The 25,513-nt window shown below is 36.8% G+C and overlaps 1 long non-coding RNA gene across 1 annotated transcript; it reads right to left on the reverse strand.

The window, feature by feature from the left end:
• Positions 1-239: 239 nt before the first annotated feature.
• LOC108447920 lies at positions 240-10,505 on the reverse strand. The gene is made up of 3 exons (XR_001863619.1): positions 10,495-10,505; positions 9,667-9,671; positions 240-322 (listed from the first exon to the last, which is right to left on the reverse strand). It is a non-coding gene; the product is annotated as an uncharacterized LOC108447920 (long non-coding RNA).
• Between the last annotated feature and the right edge of the window lie 15,008 nt (positions 10,506-25,513).

Here is a 25,513-nt window from a genome sequence, read left to right on the forward strand (position 1 = left end):
CCCAGTAACAAAGCTGTTCAAGCTAGTATGAATTGTGGCTCTGAGCAGCCTCAGGCTGTGTATACTTCAACACAGGTGACAGAATGAAGCTGAGACTGATGCATCCCACATCACAGAAACACAGAATCAACTAGGTTGGAAAAGAACTCTGTTGAGTCCAACCTATGACTGAACACCACCATATCAACTAGACCATGGCACTATGTCTGGTGATGCCATCACCTACTTTGGCAGGCCACTCCAATATCTAATCACCCTTTGTGTGAAGAATTTCTTCCTGATGTCCAACATAAACCTCCCTGACACAGCTTAGGACTGAGTCCTCTTGTCTTGTCTCTGGTTGCCTGGAATAAGACACTGAACCCCACCTGGCTACAGCCCCCTTTCAGGCAGTTGTAGAGAACAACACAGTCTCCCCTGAGCCTCATTTTCTCCAGGCTAAACCCCAGGTCCTTCAGCTGCTCCTCACAGGACTTGTGTTCCAGACCCTTCATCAGTTCCATTGCTCTTCTCTGGACTCACTCAAGCACCAAAATGTCCTTCCTGAACTGATGGGCCCAGAACTGGACACAGGACTTGAGGTGTGGCCTCAGCAGTGCTGAGTACAGGGGATAACATTATGTTCCTCTATTACCCTGTCCTAGAACAGTTCATCAACTTTTTCCACAATATCATGTCAAATAGGAATTCACTAAAGCTGCACCAAGATCCTCCTGCATCTATTGCTTTATTTGGTCTGGTATCAAGATGATATGACTAAAACTTGTTTGTGGCTCAGTTTTCCTTTTGTTGTATGTTCTGGCATATAGTTCTTACCTATGGATGGGTTTGATAGTAAGAGTTTAATTATTTTCCAGTAACACACATAGACATGACACCTCCAATATGGACTGTACAAAGTCCATCAAAGTGACCAAAATCCAGATCTTCTAAGTCTTATCCCTGTTTTTAGAAACAAACCGCAGAACTTTTCACTAGCAGGCAGCAGCTCCTGCTCAGATGCATTTGCAAATGGATGATCCTAATATCCTAATCCATTAAAGCAGGTGTTGCTGTATTAGAAATTTAGCAAGTGGTAGGATTCTTTTATTATTATTTGTTGATTGAAGTAACTAAGTATAATAGTTCAACCAAAAAAGCTTTAAATTGAATTCCAGGATATTTAGATGGCATTGGAGAGCCTCAAATTTTTATTGTCCTTGCTATAAAGCAAGAGAACATCTGCTAAAAAGAAACCTTCAATTATACATTTCACTACCACCCACACAAAAGTAAACATTTTAAAGCTGCAATTACTTAGTGTGAGGAGACAGTGCATGCAGCAGTGATCCAGCTCCATGGGGAATATGTAAATAAAGGTCTTTGTGAGTAGATGCAGAAATACTCTAGAAGAAAGATAAAAGGTCACCACAAAATGCAGATAACTTCAGAGGAATATTATTAAATAAATCTCAAAACTTAGATGACTAGAAATGTTTAACAGAATTTTATTTAAGAGACCATTACAAGTTCCACAATACTCAGCTTTATCTTCTAAGACTTTCAAATCCTATAGGCTTCATTGAACTTCCACCTATTTTTGATGTTGAAAATATGATTTGAAATGCATTTGTGATTCCTAAATATCTCTATTTAAAATGCCATTTGCTATAGCTTCTATGATATACTAAAATACACATTTTGGTACGTATCTAACCAGAACACCTATAGTACCTGCTAGGCTCATAAAAACAGTACATTTTTATGTTATCTACTGTTAATATCACACAATGAAACAGCATGAGAGAATACTGAAATCTTATCCTCTTATTCCTCAGGTCTGCTTTATATGTGGCTGCAGCAGATTCCATTACTCTGAAATGTGAATTAAAATGCAAAATATTTCCCTGGTACTCTAGTACCAAGTTCTAGGATCAGCGGTTTTCTTTTTCTTCCTTTTCTGCTTCATCTGACTACATAGATCTTCCATGAAAAATCCAAGATGATTCTCTTATCTTTTGAAAACCTTCTTTCCATGTCTGGTTAACCTCATTATTGAACTGCTGTCATAGTAGTCTTTCAGAAGAACTGTTAAAAAAAATATAAAGGACATTTGAAAAGTCAAACTGGAATTTTCACATTAGATTATTAGGTATGAAAAATGACACAGAAAAGCAAATTCTAAGAGCAGTAATAATACAGATTTTAAAAGCCCCAGCCCCTTCTAATAACTTGTGTGCAAAGTTTGGTGAGCTACCCATCAGAGAGGTGATTCTGATACCTGCAACACTGGTTATTCTAATACCTTCAAAACATTTCTTTACTTGTGGAAGTTGCTGTAGTACTTACACTTAAGATTGTTTAGTGCTTTGAGGGTGTAAGATTACACAGCTGAAGTTAGGAACTAGGCCACTAATGTGAAAAAGCAAGAGTTTGCATCCTGCTTTGTGTTCTGGCTATACACAGAATCCAGGGCGTTACATGAAGTCCCTAAATACTGTGTGGCATGAATATTCCCTGCTTACCTTAACTTGCTTTAAATTCCTGTTATTAGTAGAGATTTCATAGGGCTCATGGTTTTGATACCCAGCTTCCTGCTGTCTCAGGCTGAGAGCCTCTGAAAGACTGGGCACCTTAAAATACACACATATTTTACTCAGAAAAAAGAGTGAGTGAAAGAGGATCAACAATTTTATTCATAGTATTTAAACAGAATTTGTTTGATGAAATACAAAAAGATCTAGTGGTTCCTGAATATCCCATTTAAACAAACTGTCTAACATAGTCCTATAGACAGTTATTAAACTGGCACAAAAATTGGCCATAGTCAACAGAATTTCAGTGATTTAGGTCCAGCCTCTTCCAAAAGCTGAGTTAAAGCCCAAAGATACTAACTGAAAAACTATTGTTTAATGCATCAACACTTCCGTGCTGGTGTTTACATGGCACATTTTCTGGTGTATTTTGCTTGCCTGTGACTGAAGTTCATTGCACTTCGCCTTACATCAAAAGGACTTTGCTAACGTCAGTGCAGTAAAACAAAACTGTTTAAACAGTCTTCCTATGCATTCAAGCATTTCTACAGTATCAGAAGGTTTCATATCAACTAGAGAACCTGGCTTGACTGCCTTTAGGCCCAGCTAAAGGGAAAAAAGTTGAACCTTTCTGTCAGCAACAGACTTTGGTTTCCTTGGGACTTTTTAAGAATCTATTCAGAATTTCTTAAACACTATTGATTTTTTGGCTTTAATGAGAGTTTCACAGGATTAACAAATTCTTTACGAGGATAAAGCATGAATTTGCCAAGGAAAATAAGGTGATAATCATATCAATAAAATAGCTCCACAATAGAGTTTCATTTACAGAAAATTCTCTAGAGTTCAAGAAGCACCTTAGCCTGGTATTAGGTTTATTCCCCTGAAAAAGCTTGTTATAGTGAGTCTTAGTTGAATTACATCAATAAAAATGTTTTGATACAACAAAACTTGGAGATGATTTAAAAACACAGATAATGGTCATGTAATTAAAACTTAATACAGCTATCAGGATATCATATGTGTCTTTTCCATAAAAAAGGAAATAAATAGGAAAATAAGTGATTACAATGTGGATACTGTCATTTACACAGAAGTGATAATCTCTTTGGGAATAGTGCAACAGTACCTTTGACAGATGGGTACCAGAAAAATTACTCACAATTTTCTCCACTGGGAATTGCTTTATTTGAATGCACTTCAAAACTGGAGCCTAACTGTATATTTCATGGCTATTATTACAGCCCTAAGTCTGTTGCCAACTTTCTATTGCAACAGACATGGACTAATAACTCCCATCATAGGACATTTTCTTTGTCCATAATAACCTGTGTATAAATTAATATAGGCTATAATTACACTGTGCCCCTTGTTCACCAAAGTATTTCTGAGTATACCAAACTTTATGAATGTCTGCCCATTATTTTTATGTTTTCATTGTTAGCATGTGATTAACTGCTTTGCTGAATATGGTCCTTGGATAAACTAAAATTATTCTTTTTTTATTCTTTTGGTTTTTTCCACTATTTCCAAGTCAAAGCATACTGCAGAAAATTATACTTCCCTCAGAGAAAAGCAATTCACTCTTATCAAAGTCATTTCAGTAGAAAAATCTCAGTGATCAAAACCAAAGTCTGAACTTGTTTTTCTCTCCCTGAAGTTTTGCATTTAAATGTGGAATTATATATTTGTAAGGAACATGTGGTATGTATGGAACAGTCATTTCATATCTTTATAAAATGTATAACAGATGGATAAGGTACTTTACTGGCAGAATTAAGCAACACTGCTTCTCTGAAACTTGAAATCCATTATATACTTAGTGCTAAAACTGTGCTAGTCTTATCTTGGTAAATGAGACGTGGCTTGGCATGGAGATAGGTGACATTATGCAAGATGGAAGAAGGTTTCCAAAAGTCTCATGAAGCTGTTTATTTTTCCTCTGCATGCATTACAGATGAACCCTGTGTAGTCACTAATAGCAATGGCAAATCTTCTACTGACTTTAAGGGGATGGAATTTCAGTTCCATGTTTTTGTCACTTGAAAGTAAGTTCAGATAGAAAGATATGTCTGTGTGGCAGAGGTTGAAATGCATAATTTGAAAGGAATTTCAAAGAGAAGAAAAAACTTTGAAGAATTAAGGCAGGATTAAGATACTATTCCATTAAAAATAGGAAGCCTGAAAAAAGTGTGATGTAGGTTGGTCATACAAAGTGGAATTAGGATCTTCAAACAGGGAAAGATGAGATGCTTAGTGCATGTATAAGCAATGCAAAGCTGAGATGTTAAAACTATATTATCCAAACCATTTCTAATCTTACTGTTATTTTTATCACATACTTCCAGTATGAGAACTTTTAGCTGAAGTAACTTACCACATGGTTCCAGGCCACATTTTCAGGTTTTCTATACAGCAGGGACCTCTATGAACTAAAAAGTACTATGCAAAAAAGCAATCTAAAGAAAATTTATAGCAGCTTTGCAATTCTAATGTCTAGTCAGATTAAGCATATAACATAGCAGATTCGTAAAAGGATGACAGAAGTACAAAGTAAAAAAACTCAGAAACTAGGAAGTGCTATAACAGAGAGAGCTGTTGCAACTGATAGCTTTATTAATTTGTTGTAACAGTTGTAATAAGGTATACTACATAATTAAATGATAATTGTCACTATTTAGGACAGGGACAAGATTACGTTCTGGGGATGGGTGAGGCCTTTTCAACGTGAATGTTTTAGGCATAGTATAGTTATATGCAACAAAAGACAAGTTATTATAAGAAGAAAAAAGATAACCTCAAAATCATTTATTTTTTATTAGCTCTGCCTTCTATATAATGAGTAGCTGTAAAGTTATATAACAGGAAAATTGACAGCAAAACAATACATAATATAAAGAACTTGATTTAAGGCATATATATTCACATTCATTTAATGTCAATAAAGAATATCTGGTTTCTTTTAGAAACTGAGGGACCTGTTCCATCTTACTCTTTAAGCTGTTATCAAGCAAAATGGTTTTTTCCTTAAACAGTTTTCCTTTAAAATGTAATTTCTTTTCTGTGAGTGACAAATTTGAAGATAAAATTAAGTCATTTCACAGTACTTAGTGTAAATAAGCATCTCAACATTTTTCCAAAGCATGAAACTGTTATTTTTCCCATTCAGATAGTTCTAAACCAGAAACATTTAATTTTATCAAACCTTTTCTCAGTCAAGGAAAAGAAATAACCTTGGCATTGAAAACGTGCCTCAAGAAAGGTGATCCAAGCAAGTAATAATTTTCCATTTGTAAAGGCTTCAAAATAGTGGCTTAAGAGGAAAACAACCCTTAACCATTCTGATGACCACTGTAAGTGCATTATACATGTTATTTTCAAAATTGCATACGGCAATCATATTGAAAATATGACTGGAAGCAAAAAATGTAAAATTGTGGCTCTGAATTAAATCAATAGAAAGCTTTTTCCTTACATTTCCCTTCAAAAATTTAGTGATCTTGGGATTGTGTACTTGGGGTAGACAACATAATTTTGTTTTCTGTCTTACCTGGTTCCCAGACCCCTGAATCAGTCAGTGTTGGGACAACTGCCAAGTAGCACTACAGCAGAGGGAAGTGAACAGAAGATGCTTTCAGTTGATGATGCCTCTCTTAAGGATTCAACAGAAGAATAGGGATTACATGAGCTAACTAACTTCCACAGCAGGTATCTGTAATAAAAATAAAGGAACCTGTAGATCATCTATTCCACACACTCCTGATCTCAATATGTTCTCAACATCTTGTGCTAAAGTGAAGAGCCTTAAAAGATTGAAAACCCCTGTAATGGACTGAAGAAATAGAGAAACCGGCAGTATGACTAATGTCCCACTGCTGCAAATTTGAGAAGACTTGGGGTAAATCAGTAGCACAGCAAAGATTTTCTAACCAGTTTCAATAAATTCATTGCTTTTATTGAGTCTCAAACAGGTGGTGGAAGCCCTCTTCATGCCCTATGCCCACAATCTGGGCACAATCTCAACCTGGAACCAAAGTGCTGTGGAGAGAGAAAGAGTTCACATCTGAGTGTGAGGGTTCAGTGGCTTCTCTTCAGTGCTGTTACTTCCATTCACAGCCCAAAGTAAAACTGCCTGTGATGCTTATGAGTCAGTGAAAATGTTTTAGGAATACATACAAATGGAGATTGCTTTCAAGCAAGTTCAGTTTTAGCCAGAAGGGTTGCTAAAGGGACTCATGCTAATGGCACCTAATTTTTTTTCCCCAGGACAGTAAATGGAAAAAGATAGTCTTCTATCAGGACAGTCTGAAAATGAAAATGAACAGCATATAATAAAAAATGATCTGTTGTCTTGTAACAGAGGCTACAGTTCTTAGGAGAGACCATAATTTTCTCAGGCCCTGAAGCTCTAGTAAGTAATAGAAAAAGGATGTAGTAAAACCATGAGTGTTGTTTTATTTGAATAAAAAACCACAGCAAATCAGTCTAGTTCAAGAGACATTGGAATTGAAATATACTGATGGAACTCTACTGAAAAGAATTAAATTGAGGTATTTGAATTATTATTTCTTAGGCTCCTCACTTTTAAATAATGCAAGTTGTTTGTTGAGCTTTATTGAGGGTGGGTTCTAAGGGCTCAGCTGCAGGCGCTGCAGGGGCTCTGTGAGGGGAGGCCGGGGGGCCCCAGCTGGACACACCCGGTTCCCGCCGGCTGCAACCACCCCCCACCGGGTTAATTTTTCCTTGAACACAAACTCACCCTTCAGGGGAAGAAATTACTTTGGCCAACTGTTTGACCTATTCCAAAAGTGACTGCTTTCTCATCTGAAATTGTCAAGGTTGAATTTGCAGCCCATGAGGTTTATTAACCCAGGACCTCCGTAGAAGGCCCCAGTGCCACAGCACCAGCAGCGGGAACTGCGGGGGCTCCGTGAGGGGAGGCCGGGCTGCCCCAGCCGGACACAGCCGGTTCCAGCCGGATCCAACCACCCACCGCAGGGCACGGCTGAGGTATGAAAAGCATCAGTGTGGACACCAAGGTCGGTGGAGCAGGAGGGGCAGGAGGTGCTCCAGACACTGGAACAAATAGTCCCCTGCAGGCTGTGGTGAAGGCCATGGTGGAGCACATATCCACACAGCCCATGGAGGACCCCATCCAACCTGGCCTTGAACACTTTCAGTAATGGGGCATCCACAACTTCTCTGGGCAACCTCTTCCAGTGTCTTAGCACCCTCACAGTAGAGAATTTCTTCCTAAAGACTATTCAAATTGAAGGTTTTGAGCTGCTATATAAAAAGCAAGTAATGCCTTCACCCAGTTAACGAACCCAAAGTTCCTCTGAATACTCAGTTCCTCTATAAAGTCTTATGACTGACAAAATATTTTTTAGATTAGCAAAATGCTTGTCTGGTCTTTAGTTATGTGGATTATATATTACATATATACTAAAATAACAATTTTTTGCATTATAGGTAGGACATGAGTTCATACAATCAAAAATTTCTGTCCTCTAAATCCATTCTGGCTAGAATAATATACAGATAGATTGTAAGAGAACATTTTAAAGACATGTTGTTAAAGTAAATTCAGTTTGCAGTCCCACAGGTAAGTTATCCTAACAAAAACGTCTTCTATTCCAACAGCTCCACTTAAAAAGAAGCATAAAATAGTTTATTGTGGGAGTCTCAATTGTGTGTTTATTTATTGTAAAATATAGTTGGAACACATGGTGTGGCAATTGGTAAATCTATATAATGCCTCTTGATAGAGCAAAGCAAAAAAATAAATTTGTTTTTTAAAAAATATGGCTTCATCCAAATGTATATGAGCTTGCTGTAACCCACATTTTGGGTGTTCAGTGTGATGAATAATCCAAATTTTTTGCTGTTCAGTTTAATAAAACACTTCATATAACCTCTTCAGAATGATGATCTGTTTTTTATGACAGATGGAACTGTTTAACAGAACTAGCTTAATCATAAATACAGTCAGGTTAGGGAACTGTCACCTTCCTCACACTACTGAACTATTGTAGTACTCATTCTCACCACTGGACAAGAATGGAGGTGCAGATATTCCCTTAAAATTTTCTCAGTGCAGTCCAAGCACTGAGATATATTCATGTCCATGTGAAGAACAAGCCTCACAACTTTTAAAAAGAGTATTCTAGATGGCATGGATATCATGTGTGTATATATATAAATGCAAATATAAAAACATAAATATAAACCAAACGTGAATATCTGGTAACCAAAACCTTTCTAAAACTACAGTTGTGGTAGGTTTTTTTCTTCTCTTGAGACATCGACATGGGAAAGATACTGACCTTATCTTTCATAATAATGGCTGATTGAGCAATGTCAGGGGTTTTTTATCACTTTCATTTAAAAGCTATTTTTTGCACAGTTCTAACCCAAATTACTGCATGAAAACATAATTTAAATAAACAAAATCTTTAATTTAATTTAGTGTTGCCACAAAAAGGGTAAACCAGAAGTATTAATGTACTGGGAAGACGTGTAGGCAGATTCCTTCAGGCATGGTAACATTTGACTTGGAGATATTCTAATGATTGATTATTCAACAAGAAGAAATTCTCCACAGTTGTAGGCAGGGCATGGCAACCTTGTCCTTGGTTATAGTTTTGATAGAATTGGCTTTTTCTTGCAAACTATTACATAGTTAATATTCTCTGGGGCAGTTTTCAACCAGCTTGACTAAGAATTCTCTATAACCACCATTTTTCTTGAAACTGTGTTAGGTACAAGACAGGACTGGGGGTAAAATGATTAGAGGTTTTGTTACTCAAGATCAGCTGTCTCCCTGACAGTACCTGCATGTAAAAATGGTCATCTATTCTGCAAATCACAGCCTGAAGTATTTGCAGGGCAACCAGATATGAGGAACAGTTGATGGCCAGCTGTGAAACATGCAGTTTGAGGGAGAGTTTGCTCATCATGTAGGAAGTCTGAAGCAGATATGAGATAGAGTTTTCCAAGTTTGCTTTATTTTCTTGCAAAACCTTGCATCTTGCATAGTCAACTTCTGCTACTGAGGCAGTATTTTCCCACTGAGCAGCTTTGTTCACTGCACAATCCTAGCAATATTCCAAGTGCCATATATAATGGACTTGAGATACTGCCCAGGCCCCACTTCTCCTTAAAAAACACCCTATGGATCACAATTAAACATTGTATTAAAAACATGTAAACCACGAGATAATGCCTACAAGCAGTATGTCCAGTAAAATTCTGCACATCTTGTCTGTAGGATAACACATCTACAGTCCAGATGCAGACAGATGCCTTTTGACACAAACTAGCTTGAGTAGGGATGTAAACACTGGATAATTCAACAACTGTTCTCAACTGAGTCTAGATAAGTTATGTGAAGAATGGCGTTCTTTACAGAGAAAATAATTTTGACATAAAAGGGTGATTGTCACTTAAAGAATTAGATACCAAGATAGCAGTTTCTATCAAATCAAAGTTTCTGGTGAAAAATCTGAAATAATTATAGGGTCTTAAGTAAAAATATTGCTGAATAATTTTACTAATCTCGGTGTAAAAACTGTTAAATCTCTTTTCCTAAAACTTTCCATTTTGAGACACGTCTCCAGCACAGGAAATTTCAGCCTGAGCAGCTAAAGATTAGCAAAATAAGTAAAAATGAAAGCAGGATGCTAGCATAGGAGGAACTAAGCAACCAAAATAGAAGTAGCATTGCATAAACAGATAATAACATGTCATACTTCAGTTCTACAGATGAAAGCAAGGAGTTCTGCTTGTGCAGCTTTCTGCTGTGCCTTCGTATGAGGAGAGAATAAGGATAATCACAGTGTGACCAGGGCCATGCAATTGAAGAAGGGACTTGGAACTGGCAGGGTTTTCTGGTCTGCGGGAAGTCTGAGTGTCTGCTGAAGATGAGAATCTACAGAATGGAGCCCAAAAATCTGATATTTTATAGAAAAAGCATTTGAACATCCTGTCACTCCACTTTGTTAATTCAGATGTCTCTGCTCTGCATATATATTTTTTCAGTATATGCATTTGATACTAATATTAGATAGGAAACATTTCTGACAAAATTTGTCCAAAATAGTGTCTGTTAGGGTCATCTTTTGAGCTCCCTTTTGTGACTCATGCTTTATTATCAAACAAATATATTCTACATATTATTTCCAGCCTGAAAGTTGAGGAGGGAATCTTCATGTACCACAGTTCCTAGGGAGTTGGATCTGTACTCTGAAGCCAAAAGAAAGTACTATGGATTGACACAAAGCTTAAAATCCATCACTTACACAGACTAGTGATTGGATGAAAAATTACACTGTGTTTTTAAAGTGCAGATGTGTTGACTTCACCTGAGGCCATGTCTGCACACAAAGCACTGCCAAAATAAAGAGTATAGTCTGCTGAAATTTCTGCTGACCTTACCATGTGCAAAGATCTGCCAGCTTTTGAGCTTCATCCTTCTCTCTTTTTAAAGGGCAGCATCTGGACTAGCCAAACTGAAGAGGAAGTTTTTGTAGAAGGAAGGATAAATGTTCTTTTCCCTAAGCATTATTATTATTTTATGAAATGAAATTACTTTCTATTGGAACTCCTACTTCTTTAGTAGAATTTTGGAGGAGGCTGAAACTCAAAAAAGCTAATAAAAATATAAGAGGAAGAAACATTAAGATATATGTCATTTGAATTTGAAATGTATGCATAGTTTGAGTTGAAGATGTTTGAACAGGAAAAGAATGTTACATGTAGTAAATAATACCTCTACTTTTTTTTCAGTCGAAAAAAGAACATAAGCATGTGATATAAAAGGTACTTTTTCTATTTTTAATGTATAAGAAAGAGGTGTTTATACATGCTGCAGATCTAGTTGGCTTGAAACTTCTGGGACAATAAAATCCAAATATATTTCAAACAAAAACCAAATAGCCAAGTAGTTGAAACAAGTTCTTTATTAACCTGAAAGGAATAATAATAAAAAAAAAGTCTTCCTTTTATTAAAAGTTCTGCTGTTTTCAAGGTCTATATCAATATTGTGGTATCATTCATTAAAATGTGGTGGTTTTTTTCCAAAAATATCTCTTGATTCACTGATTGAAATCTATATTTTAAAAGTTTGAAGGTCTCCAGCAGAATTAGGTAGTACAATACTAAGGCAACAGTTAAAAATGTCCCTCTGACCTGACAGTTGTGTAATCAGAATAAGAAGGGAGGAATGTCATACGTGGAAAGCCTGGGACTGCTGCAGTCATTACAAAAAAACCTTGTCACAGGATGTGGTCCAGTGATAAACAAGGTCAGGCTAGCATACCATCTGCCTATGGAATATTGTGCTGATGTGTTATTCTGGGTCTCTTACAGCTATGTGGTTTTCAGTCATTTAAAACCAGAGGAAATTCCATCAGAAAAAAATACATATTTAGCAGGTAATTAAATGCAGAGCAAAAGAGACAAAAACTAGAAACACAAAAATGTCTTTGCATGACAAGGAAAGCTAGGGTTGAAAATATTGCCATCTCACACCATGCATCAGTTCTGAGTGCTTTAAATGCAAGGAATCTGGGTTCAGCTGTCCTCCTTTGGATGCTGTCTTTCTGGGAGCTGCTACTTATTGGCACGGGGCTGCATATTCTGGGCTTCTGTGGGGGAAAAGAATTATTATCATTCCTCAGCTGACTGTCTCATGCTCTGCGCACAGTGTGACCAAATTGGCTGAAGTAAAGCAAACCTTCCAGAACGGGCCTTTGAAAACACAACACTGCAAAGTCAAAGCAATGCCTTTCACTTTCATTACGCAGAAGGATTATACACAATTCTACAGATGTAAGGTGCTATGAAATGCATGCAGAGTGTGTATAAAGCCCGTTTTCTCTTTTACCTTTGCTCGCAAAAAGTGAAATTATCTTGTGTTTGATTTTTGAAAACAAAGAAATACATTCACTAAATAAATACATACATTCGTATTTCTCAAATTCTGTCTTTTTTTGCATGGTTTATTCCCCCTGAAGAGATAAAGTTGCTACTGACTTCATTTGGAAGCATATGTGAGTCAATCAAGGAGCAGTTGGTACCTTGTGTTCTTTGGAATTGTGAGCAGTAATTGACTTACTGCTCAGGATACCACCCACTTACACCACTCTGTAAATTCCCCTGCAGAAACCTTTTAATTCAAGTCAAACCACAGTGGCAAAAATAGAAATGTGAAAAAAAATCCCAAAATCAGGTATATTTTGTTATGGCATTTATTTAAAATCACTATAGGAATGCATTACACAGGCACCTATCCTCATTCCTGTATTGCAGTATGAGAGGCCCCTTCTTCCCCTAAACCAGGGAGAAGTTCTACCTGTCCCCATTGGAACTGATGCCTTTTCTTGATCTTAAAATCAAGAGTCATACACGGTTAGAAGGGGAAAAGGGATTTTACCTTGGTATTTATTTTAAGGATCCTTAGGTGTACTACATCCAGGTCATATGCATCGAAATGCACCTCGCCAAAATGCCTTTCCTAAAAGATCTGGTATAACATTATAGGTTTTATTAATTAGCATATCTATCAAAGATTCTTCAGCGAGAGGTTCAAGTGAGACCCCCTCCCCAAGGAGCCTTCCCCTGGATGGTTCTATCTTGGTTTACAGAATGTGTTCTGGAGAGGACCTTGGGGTCTGGGGCACACTGATCCCTAGCTACGAAGCTTCTAAAATGGTTAGTCTCTTAGCTTGACAAACAAGTCCAAGAATGTAGGCAAAAAGCACTAAGAATACAGAAGTTGTAAAAAAGGTATAACAGGGGTATAAAAGAAAAGGCAAAAAATCATCATGGCATCAGAACACACACCAGGTACTGGAAATAGCCTTTGTAAGTCTCCAGCAAATTGCAGCTCTTGCATTGCAGGCTTCCCAGAGGCTGATCTTTTTAGCTCTTTCTTGAGAAACATGAATATCAAAGGATCATGAAATGATGAGCAGGTGGTGATCAGTGCCTCACACAATAGTCAGCAGAACTGGCCAGCTTTATCAAGGGGTAAAGAAAAGGATTTCTATAAGGGGAACAAAAGCTACCCAAGCTTCACTGCACTCTCAGGTCTATATCTCACAGGTGGCTCTGTCCTCCAACTCTTTACAGGTTTCACACAAATACAGTCAAGTGCAAAATCAGATGTGTAGAATACCTTTATTATGCATATCTTTCAAAAGATCATAGGTAGCCCAAAGTTTCTTTGCTTACTTTTATTTTTCACTGTGTGTACATGGACATAATTTTCAGTATTTTCAAACTTTTATTTCCTTTCTCATTTTAGTTTCATTATATATATTTGCATTTCAAAAATCAATTAAGTATTTATATTGATTTATTGAGTATATAAAATATATTGGATAAGAATATTATATAAAGACAGTATATTGAATTTCAAAGACTATCCTTATGGGTTATTTACAGAAATAAGTAAATGAGATTTTGATGAGACTTTTGATACTGGTTTTTAGCATAGGTAGATTTTCACTTGTTATTTTCTGAGGAAGTTTTTACCAGTACCTTTAAGAACACATTCCAGCGGTTTAAGTTCTTTCTTTATCTGAGGATTGATCTTGCTCATGAGCACCACAGTGTTGTTCAGAAAATCACTCACATATATACTTATGGTCATTGAAATTATTTTTATGGTCAGTTGAATGTCTCAGTATTCAAAGGTACGCATGAACTTTGGTCTCTTGAGAAGCAGGATCCAGCTTGAGAAATTCCCCATAAAATCAAATATTGTGTGTCAAGGCTAAAAATAGTGGACAGAGGATCCATCACTGTAGTCCAGCAGAATGCAGATGATGACCAACCTAATGTGGCTTGGAGGTCTCTGAGAGGTGCCTAAGATCAGAACCCCGCAGTTCTATTCTCAGAATCGTCAGTGACTTCAGGGTGTGAATGGACAAAATAAGCAGCATCTTTTTACTTGCTCGGTTACTACATTTGCTAAGGCTCACAGTGAAGTTAAGGGCAGAGCTGTTGCTTAAATCTTCCTGTGAAACAGGGCCCAAGATCTTCTTCACCTTCAGGGTCTCCTTCTGCTATTTCAGTGGACACTGTTGAAGGAGAAAGTAATGATATTGCTCCAACTTTGAAAAAACTAGGAAACTGTATGACTTCTATACTGTCTTCATGTAAATGAAAGAGATATTTGCTTCCAATTTTTGTGTAATTAGTACAGAGAAAGATCCATTTGCTTCCATTGCACAAAATATATGTGTTAAACTGAAATTAAGTATTTGGTTTTATGTTTCTCAGATACCGTTCATAAATTCAGTTTACAACAGAAAAGAAGGGAAGGGTTAGTAATTTTCCACATGAACATTGATTTAAATTCCATTGAAGTATACTCTTAAATTATGTTTAAACGTGTGACCCTGGAAATTTAAATCCTTTATGCATTATTCTATATGCTGGGTTTTAGAATCTATTCTCCTAGAAACAGTTTCTAAAGGAAAAGACATTACATTAAACTTCATTCTTTACATATCTTCTTATTTTGCTACTAATTCATGCTTCTACTCTTTCACCACTAAATTTCAAGTGCTTCTCCTTCAGTTCTGTTGCAGCTCAGGACTCTGATTTTGCCTTGAATCCTGTACTTCAGGATTTTCCCTTCTTTTGTTTTTATGTGTGACACTCATATCCATTCTGGAAAATTATTCATGATTGTTTTTATTCATTTTACTTTTCAGAAACTTATTTTGAGTTTATTCTACTGCTAGCCACCATTTTTCCATTGACTTCAGTAAAGTTTAAACTGGCCTCAGAGGAGCTTTGCTGAACCTCAGAAGTTTGTCACAAGATGAGCTATACTAATTTTCAAAGCAGGAGAAAAAGCATATTAACCCTCTCAATAATCTGTTTTGTGACTGACAATGGACAAGAGACAGCTCCTTCCGAAGCCTTGAGAGTCTGTACACAGACCAGACTTAGAGGGCAGCTGGATTTTTGTAGCCATCATGGCAGAAGGAGGAATGGTCACTTTCCAATAGCACAGACCAACATTTGGTAGAGACCAGACACCCAGAAAGAAGCACTGTAATAAAACAGTGGTAGTAAAGGTCCTGTTAAAAACAAAAATACTTAGGCACAGTGCTTTCTCAGTAACTGATTCAAGAGAAGGCAGAGAGGAAAACATACAAGGTGGGAATGCTTGAAAGAGATTTGTGACCTATAACATTCTTAGAGGAAGTTTTTGATGCAAATAAGTCTGGGAATCACTGGTAATAATGAAGGCAGACTAGACCAGAAAGAAGAGATGGGCTCTTTATAAGGAGAAAAGTATGAAATGCCTTGGAGAATGGAAGAGATGAAAGCTCTTGTTTCCTTTCCAAGTGCTCTTGATAACATAAAAAATCTTTTAACATAAAGACTGATTTTATTGCTACTAATTGGGACCAGCGTTCAGTTTTTGGAAAGCAGGGGAAAATTAAGAAAACCGTGGGAAGAGAGAAAAAAAGACATCCCTAATCCGTCTGCCTGGCAGTATGGCTTAGCATCTAATTAGTCTCAACTCAAGTGAAAGGGAAAGCTCACACCCCTCCATCTGATTATATTTTTCACGGTATAAGGAAGAAGTTTAGTATAACCATACATTACAAAACCTTCATTTTTCTAATGTTTTAAGGTGAATATGGGTATTTATTCTTGGTAAGAAAGTTTTTTCTGTCCCTTACAGTATATATTTGAGTAGAGCTGTATGAAGCATTTATGCACCAATGAAATTTCTCAAAATAGTACACAAAATTCAATTAGCACACCACAGTGCTAGTGATTTTGGGGAGGCATTGTGGAAGAATTTAATTTTTTTTAATAAAATACCTCCCAGGGTGCACATACCGTATACGGTAGGTGAGAACAACCTCACAGAAATGCTAATGAAACGTTTCCCCCATTCTCTTGCCCAGAAATGAAAGGAAAATAAAATTCTGTGGTGTTTCTATGACAGCAAGGGTAACCTTAGTATGGTTTGGATGTGAATTATCCTAAACACGGGTACACAGTGAAAAATCAGAGAAGGTAAAAATCAGAAAAACAGTAGTTTTAACAGTCTTTCATGTAAGACAGATCAAAGAAGAAAGAAAATTGGTATACAGTGGATGTCTTTTTTCAAGTGGGAAACTAAGCCAATGAAACATCTGTCTTGGTAGTCTCAATTGTATTGGCACTACATATGTAGAGCCAACAGGAATATTATGGAAAGTCTACTGATAATACAAAGATAGCAGTTTGGTGAACAGTCAAAGGAAATAGACACCTATAAAACACGGGTATCTGGATTCCTAAATATATCAGCATATCATTTTCATCATACAGAAATGAAGGATAACTTCAGGTTGTAAACTTCAAAATATAGGCACAGTGACAAATTTCTGTCCTGCTATTAAATATTATATTCCATTGAAAACTATTTACAGTGTGTATTTTTGGACTCTTTTCTATTTGTATTTCTTGTATATGAGCCTTTGTTTTCTATATACTCTTTCAGTATTAATCACTCATTTATACTACTCTTGACTCCTTCTTTCTTTTGGTTCTTTATTCAGCTCAAGCCACTGCTTATGATTTTATTGTCAATGATTTAAATCTTGCATTGAAGTTCTTTCCTTGTGCTTTTTCATAAATGCTTTTCATTTTTGTTGAAAGTCCACACTCAATCTGTGGACGGGCTTGGATGTTTTAATGTGATAGTAATTTCTTATTCTCTTAACATCCCACATTTCTTTAAATCTTTCCCTTTGTGATCCTCATTTAGTTCTTGTGCTTATTATACTGGTCTTAAAATCCTACACTTGCTGTACCTTTGTTTAGCAAGAATCCATTTTATCTTTCCCTTGGCATTTATTCCTTCAGACTAAGCAATTCAAAACAGATTCCCTTCTGAGTGTTATCTTAATCTGAGAGGGAGCACTCCAGTGCTCACTCTCCACTAACAAGTCCCTCTACCTGGCATTTCTCTTTAAGCTCTTAATATTTTAGTCCAATTTTATAGAAATGTAAAACTTGGGAGATTTACCAGTAAATTAAAATGTTTCAGGTTTTTTTATCATTTAAAGACATTACCTTGCATTTCTTCTCAAGAACATTTTGTGAATCAAGTCTAATGCTGTTTACGTTAATGTTATCAGCTTAGATGAGTTTGAAACATTATTCTGTTCTGCGTATCCTTAAAATACCTGAAAAAAATAGTTGACTGTAATTTTACAGCACCACTAAACAACACAATACACAGTACACATGTAAATAATCTACTCAGGACCTACAAAGTTTAGTGTCTGCTGCCCACCATAGAATACTACTGTATCATTGATCCATGTATGGATCCAAAATAGATGGATTTCAGCCTTTACTGTTGTTGTTTGTGTTTTATGCTGAAAGCAATAAGATATAAAAGGGAAATACATACTGGGAGCTGCAGGTTCAGATATACATTTTGAGTAATTTTCCCCACTATTGATCTGGCAGTGGAAAACTCTGGTAATGTTTATAAACACTTCCTTAAGACATTTAAATTTAATTGCTTAATCTTTTAACTGTCTCTTTTACACTATATTTAGCTTCTTAATGATTTTTCATGCTTGAAAACATGTTTTTGTCACTTATTTAAAAGTACTTGAAAACTGGACCTTTGTTCTTCCTTTTTGTAGCTATGCAGAATCTTTAAGATCCACGTGACAGTAGATAGACATCTAAATTTTGCGGCAAGTAGACCAATTACATGGCAAAGGCAAGAATTAATTTGTGATTACTTTGCAGGGTTGGTGGATTCCTGCTTCATTCATAGCTGAGGGAACTGGGGTCTCCAGAGGAAAAACAGATTTAGGAGACAACTCAGAAACAGCACTCTAAAACAAAACTCCAACTTCTGCATCACTGATACATCAGCAAAACACATTACACACCACACACAAAACAGTGACTTAAGAACCATTACAGAAAACAAATTAGCAATGAAAAATTTCTTATGTATTATTTTTAGAGCTGAAACAGTACTGAAAGTGCCATGACCAGAAGGCAATGTATTCAGGCTTGAATGACTGCAGGAATTTAGGAAAGCTGTAGTAAGCACAGGGAAACTTTGCTGAGAGGGGAATACGCTGACTGAATGTGCTTTGTGATTTGGAAGCTAGTACCTGAGAACAGAAGTTCAAATTACCAAAAGCTGTATTTATTACCAGCACAGAAATTAAAAAAAAAAAAAGAAAGAAAGAAAGAAAAAAAAAAAAATCAATGGATTTTTGAAGGTAGATCAAAAACGAAGAGTTCATCTTCAATTCACATGTAACCAAAAGTGAATACACACACCCCACACACACACAGTTTCCCAGAGTAAGCAATGAGGCATGTAGCAAGATGGGAAGGAGTTATGGTTTGAACCTTTTCTCTCAGCTCATACTTTGAAATGCAGCATGTAGGAGCAGAAGTATCACTGAACATTTTTTCTGCCTCCTATGGTCAAAGAAAATATAAACAATAGTATGTTTCTGAAAGCAGCAGTGCTATCATCACCCTGTGATATTCACTTGCTCTTTGAGCCCCACTTTCATTAAAGAAGCCCAAAAAAATCCTTAAAGGGCATCCTTAGTAAAAATGGAAGAGACAGCTTCAGTTGAACAGCAAAAGCTCTGCTGGTGTTTATAACTTGGAGGGATCTCCCCTGACAGCTAGGGCTCTGAGAACTGTGGCCACTTGTTACAACTCATCTTTTGTAAATTGGGCACACTGGTGAGCTTCGTATCAACTCTTCATTTATATCACCTACAGATCCAACTGCTCTTTTGTCTCCAAAAAGTGTATAAATCAACATACTATTTTAAATTGTCTAATCAATAATTCAGTCCTTCATTTTTGATAACACAGAATTAGTGTTGTATTTGCTTTGAGGCAGTAAGTGCAGGTAAAACAGTTTTGCAAAGAACTGGAGTGGTTGCAACAAAAATGAACCTGGTAATTCAAGACTTGACCTTAATTTGTTAAAAACTCTTGAGGTTTCATTTGGGGATGTTGTTATCAGGTGCAGAACACTGACAGAATTCTGTTAATGGTTATCTGGTAATCTATGGGGCTCTTATGTAATCCATATCCTATGGAACTGGAATCATTAAACCTAAAATATCAATGTGCTGACATGTTTTCATATCTGAGTGATAATTTGAGCTTTCTTTCAAAGACAGAATGTCTCCTCTGTTCAAACAGCAATTCAGTGATCCACAGGGTAGCTGAGATCCATTTAACAGCCCACCGAATAATGGTGTTCAAAGTAACCACAGAGAAATGGAGAATTACACAATGAGATGAGGCTATCTATTAAATTGTGTAAGTGATCGAATTTCCTCTGCCTCTGAAATGTTAGATGGTTGCAAATCTTTATTTTAAAACTCCTGGTTAAATCTACCAACCTAACTAGAAAATCTGTAGTCAATCACGGTACAAAAATGAGCCTGCTGATAAAGAAATACAAAAATGACCACAATGTAACTGTCAAAACAAGATGTTTTAATCTGCTTAGGTGCCCAAGAAGTGGCATTGCACAACCACTGTTTATTGTCAGCAGTTTATTCAAAGCTATACACTGTCCTTGTTCTATATTAGCAGGTCACTTCAACAGTTCTGTATGCAGGTTAGAATCAGCACATGGTTCAGAGAATCAGCATCAGTGCTTTGGGAAATTGCCTTCTCTCCTCTGATTTTTAAAAAAATATAAATCCAATTGCGTTCACTGTCATTCAGTAACCAGATTTGTAAACAATTTGCATTTTGCCTGGAGTCAGATAATCCTATCATTATTTATCTTTAAGCACAGACAAATATCTAGATCTGGATGTGTGTATGGGAAAGGGCTGTGTAAATGACAACAAAAAAATAGCAAAGAAAAAGAAAAAACATAAAAAATCCAACTAGAAATATAAACCAGTTGCAAATACTTACAGTTCTGTAAAGTAGATTTTTTTTTTTTTAGTTGTTTCCAAATTTGTGGAGTCGTTCATTCATCCTTGCAAAATCAAGCACAAGGAGAGAAGATGAACAATCATGTGCACAAGGAAGAACGTCTTTGAAAAATAGGTTGGGATTCCTCAGTTGCCTTAGCACTGAATTTTTTTCAGGACCATTTTTTCCTCATTCTTCATAACATAAAATCCTACATACTGAAATGTGATTTTGTAAAGCTGTCACATTTTTAATCCATCAGACATTTTCCTCTATCTGATTAGCATCATAGCCATTCACTTATTGATACCATTATCTTTCTTCTTATATCACTTAGGTTTGGATAGCAAACATGCCTGAGTTTCTTCTTTTGTGCAGATCCAAGTATTCGCAAAATGGTCTATCATCATCTTCCTGGCTTTGGAGATTGTAAAGCAGAAGTGAACCCATTCTCTTGACTACTTGGCCTTGTTGAGCAGCAGCTCAAGCACTAGTCATTAAAGCAGGAAATCCTCAACTCTCCCTTACATGCAATAGTCCAGGTTGGATCGGAGAGGGGGCTTGAATCACTCCTCCTTACTCCAACTATCCAAAAACTGGAAGGGAATAAACTGTTCTGTAAAAAGAAGTGATGCATCCATAAACACTTTGGAAGAATGGCATTGATTTACTCCTTGTCTTCTTCTTGTGTCAGTGTAGCTCTATGTCACCTTTCACAGTTAAGTATCACTTTATGAGCTGAGATGTTGGTTACAGCTTGATTGAGGTTTAACGTTGTAGTTATGTCTCTGAGAGCAGAATTTGGCCTATTCCTAGTATATTGCTAAGGATCATAGAGAAGATAGAAACAATCCATTTTGATTATGAAAGGATGGATTAGAAGCCATAACTGAAGAAAAACCCAGCATTTTACTTGTGGATTTACTAATGTGCTATGGATCCCATTAATATAAAAATCCTGAGATTCCACAGAGCTACATCTACTATATAATTTTACAGAGATAAATCATACTTTAATCATTTCTGCATTAGCATATGGGTTTTCATCTTTCTAAAAAAATTATTTCTTTATATTTCAAGTTGATTAGTGTGCAAGCTCTTACCTTCCACTGCTCAGATCTGGTCAATGATTTAACAATCCATTTAACAATAGATTCTTGATCAAAGTGTCATCAAGCTACTATCAAACAATTTTCTTGAGCCAAATTCTGTGAAAAAATGGTTGGGGAGAGTTACCTGATAATTCATCATGCATCTTTGATCCAGGAAGCACTTGAGTAACTATTTAAAAAACTTTCTGTGCTGTTAGAAATTGTTTTCTGCCCTTCACTGAATAAAAGTGACTGACACTATAAAAGGTTTAGAATACAAATCTCCCTTTACTGAGAGGAATACACTTAACTCCTTGGTTTCCATCCAGCTCAGAAATTCAATTTTAGCCATTTTGATGAAGCACACACGATATAATCAAAGGCAGTAGATCTACGTCCTTGCAGACTTACCTTGGTTAATTTGTACATAAAAATTCTGTGAGATAATCTGTCTACAACCTGCTGTCAAAGATATGACCTTCTCTTTCTTCTCCTCGGATCATGTGTTCCCAACTCTTTTGTTATACTGGATGGTTTCGACTAGCTTGGCCTCACCTTGAATGCAGTTTTGGTCACCACAATACAAGAAAGATACTAAACTATTAGAGAGTGTCCAAAGGAGGGCAACAAAGATGGTGAAAGGTCTGGAGTAGAAGCCATATGAGGAGTGCCTAAAGTCACTTGGTCTGTTCAGCCTGGAGAAGAGGAGACTGAGGGGAGACCTCATTGCAGTTACAGCTTCCTCATGAGGGACAGAGAAGGGGCAGGCACTGATCTCTTCTCTGTAATGACCAGTGACAGAACATGAGGGAATGGCCTGAAATTGTGTCAGGGGAGCTTTAGGCTGGATTTTAGAAAAAGGTTCTTCACACAGAGGGTGGCTGGGCACTGGAACAGGCTCCCCAGGGCAGTGGTCACAGCAGCAAGCCTGACAGAGTTCGAGAAGCATTTGGACAATGCTCTTGGACACATGGTGTGTCTCTTTGGGATGGTGCTCTGCAGGGCCAGGAGTTGGACACAATGACCCTTGTGGGTCCTTTCCAACTCAGCATATTCTGTGATTCTATGATGTAGGCAGAAAATTAATCTTTCATTGTGTGATGTAATTGCCCTTCAGGTTAAGAAGCGGAACATGTGGCTGCAAAGTGCCTGTATGATTTTGTGTGTCATGCATGTGCCTCATGCTTTCTGTATTTCTTTAAGCAATATTTGTCTGTGGTAAGAAAATAGTAGATGTTTGGAACAAAATAGGTCTTCCTATGCTTTTTCTATTTCTATTTTCTGGAAGAGACAAGAAGCAGAACATTGCAGTTACCCAAAAAGGTTGGAGAAGTCCTTTTGGGAAAGACCTTTCAAAATATTTGGGTAAGCAACTCATATGTATTGCACAGATGATAGCCTGCTTGCAACAACATTCTTGTTATCAAACACATCTTCTTTTATATCAGCCTGAAAGAATTTTGAAATTATTTGAAAATTATCATTCAGATATTGTGGTATTTTTTCCAGAATTGTAGAATCAGAAAAAGGTTTGTGTTAGATTGGACCTTAAAGGTAATCTAGCTCCAACCTTGCCATGGGCAGAGATGCCATTCACTAGACCAGGACCCTCAGGGCCCCATCCAACCTGGTCTCAAACACTTCAAGGAATGGGGCATCCACAACTTCTCTGACCTGTTCAGGTGTCTCAGCACCAAAAGAGTAAAGAATTTCTTCCCAACATCTAATATAAACCTGCCCCTTTGAGTTTAGAACCATTGCCCCCTGTCCTGTCACTATTTGCCTGTACAAAAATTCCCTCCCCCTCCCTTTTATAAGCCCCCTTAAGGTACTGGAAGGCTGCTGTAAGGTCTCTGAAGCCTTCTCTTCTCCAGGCTTAACAACCCCAGCTCCCTCAGCCTGTCTTTGTAGCAGATGTGCTCCAGCTCTCTGGTCATATTTTTTGCCTCCTCTGGACCCACTTAAACATGTCTTTCTTGTATTGAGGACCCCAGACCTGGACACAGCACTCCAGGTGGGGTCTTACAAGGGCAGAGAAGGGGGAAAGAATCCTCTCCCTTGCCCTGCAGGCCAAGCTCCTTTTGATGCAGCCCAGGATGCAGCTGACTTTCTGGGGTGCCAGTGCACACTGTTGGTTCACATCCAGCTTTTCATCCACAAGCCATGCCTCCACCTAGACACAGATCCATTGGCCACTGGTGTGCCCTGGCTGCATCTATCCAGCCAATTTCTTATCCACTGAACAGTCCATCCATCAAATCCCTGCCTCTCCATGTTTGGTGGAGGGAAGATCAGCTGAAAAGAAAGAGCCAGGCATGCAACTTTAGGCATTTCCTTTTGGACTGCTGCCATAATCAGTGTCCTTTTGAAAACACTGAGCATCAATAGCGTATGATCAGATGTTACATCTGGTGTTCTGATGAGGAGAATGTATGTGCTATGAGTTTTTCTTGGGTAAGTTGATATTTGGCAAAATGTTAAGCTACTGAGGTGAAACATAAACATAAAATGAGACATGACCCTATATTTGATATTAAAGAATAGAAGAAACAGACCTGGAGACATTTTCATGTGAGCAGAGGTTGCAGCTGCGCACAGCAGCCTGAAGAAGGAGTTGGCAGTTTAAAATATTTTATGGTCAAACCTTAATTTTTCCTGACAAGTTCATCTAAGCATTAATACACCATCATATCAATAACTGAATAACTCTTATTTTTCAAATTTCACTGCAGTCTATAATCAGTAAAAAATCAATGGCACACACAATCACAGTGGGTATGAGCCTTGAGAATTTTGTTGTGATTTTTTTTTATTTGTTTAGAAGCTTAGGAACAGAATTGCATTTTAAAATATTTCAACAGTCTGTCAAGCTTAAAAAAAGTTATGCACAAAATCTTCCACAGAACAAAAAGAAATGGGAAAAAAGTGCCAAGTAATCTCTTTGCTATTTAGCATTTCAAGATGGAAAAGATTTCTAACCTATCATGCTGTTAAAATGAAATGGTAACTTATTTCTTCAGGTTTACAAATAGGCAAATATTCAACTATTCTTTTCAGTGAACTCAAAAGTAACTTGATATGTTACTTGAACCGCTTGTTATTTAAAATGCTGAGTACTGTATATATTCTATAATAAAACATATAGAATTTTGGGACATATAACTTAAAAATGTATCTGAGAGGGTAACAATAGTGAAACATTTTATAAAATATTAAATAACAGAAAATGTTAACTATTAGTAAAACAGCATATTTTAGGAAAGTGGCTTTATTTATCCATGTAAATAAATTTTCAGATAATACTTATGTGGTAGAAAACATCAGAGGAAATCATTTTGGAAGCTACAAAATTGGACATTTGACATTGATATTCAACTCTGACAATTTCAAAAATTCATTACATAATCATTGCTGGCAGATGGTTTTGAGAAGAAAATAAAAAACAGGATAAATCTTAAAAATAATTTTGATTCACTGGCATAACGAAAATATTAAAAATTAGACCTTGAAAAGATATCTAAAGCACACAAACTAGTAAATTCCCATTGGAATACCCTTCTGGAGGCACCAGTAAGGTAGTTGTACTAATGGCAAATTCTAAATACTTGCTAAAGTAGTAGGATGAGACAGTCAGATATAACTAAGCTTTCATAAATTTTGATGGTGTCCCAAAACAATATTATCACAATGTGCTCATGATCTTCACTAGAAAATGCTGATGACCTTGACATTTTCCACAAAAGAGAAAGAAGGTTAAACCATTTTTTTCTGTCTACACATGTACTCTTATGAATGGTGATAAAGAGTGGGAGGAGACCGACAAGGTTGATTAGAAGAGTATAACCATGTCCAACTCCATCATAGTTTTGAGATGAGTATATGTACCCTAGAGGTTCCCTTGAAGAATATTTTTGAATATACAGAAACACACGTTTTTCATTACAACTC

Source organism: Corvus brachyrhynchos, unplaced genomic scaffold (assembly GCF_000691975.1).
Source record: "Corvus brachyrhynchos isolate BGI_N302 unplaced genomic scaffold, ASM69197v1 scaffold136, whole genome shotgun sequence".
In the NCBI taxonomy this organism is placed as follows: domain Eukaryota; kingdom Metazoa; phylum Chordata; class Aves; order Passeriformes; family Corvidae; genus Corvus; species Corvus brachyrhynchos.